Below are 710 nucleotides of genomic sequence, written 5' to 3'. Positions count from 1 at the left end.
ACAGAAAATGTACAGTTGGGGTATGTTGGGTTTTCTTTTGTACAAGACCTTTAGAGATAATCTTTACTGAGAGTCTTCACTCAGTGTATTTATAATTTTGTGCCCATGAAAAAAGAAAATATTTGTAAAATTTGCTGTACTTACCTTGCAACTGACCTAAAATGTACTGAGTTAGTACAGATTGCAAAATCTGCTCACATAATTCTTCCCCCATTTCTACTAGAAAAATGTAGTCTCAAGATGGGGATTTGATTTTATCAAAATTGTGTGCGAAAATCAGCAGAATGGTAAAATAAAGCACTGTATCATTCCAAATTGTGTTAACATCATCTTATGTATATAAGTGATATATGTTATATCACTATAACCACCTTATACCTACTTCCATGGTTATAGAATGTTGGGCATGTGTGGTGTAATTAGAGAATTGGCTTTGCACCACAAGTTGTATAACTGAGCTGTAATAATTTTTCAATCACCTTTTTCTTTACTAGTTAAGGATATAAACTGGGAATAACCTGTACTGTACTATATTTAAACATCAGTCACGTTTATTGACAAGCAAATAGCATAGCTCTAAATGAATCAGCCGCCCACAGCTTATCCTAGTTCATAGCTTATCCATGAAACATTTACATACTGGAATGGTGAACTGAAACATGTCTATGAATATTGCTCTAACAGCTGTTTTAAAGACAGCTTTTGGTTAA

Source organism: Chamaea fasciata, unplaced genomic scaffold (assembly GCF_029207755.1).
Source record: "Chamaea fasciata isolate MVZ Bird 193981 ecotype frontalis unplaced genomic scaffold, bChaFas1.0.hap1 SCAF_5, whole genome shotgun sequence".
NCBI lineage: Eukaryota > Metazoa > Chordata > Aves > Passeriformes > Sylviidae > Chamaea > Chamaea fasciata.
The sequence above is the reverse complement of the archived record's forward strand: the minus strand, read 5'-3'. Positions refer to the sequence as shown.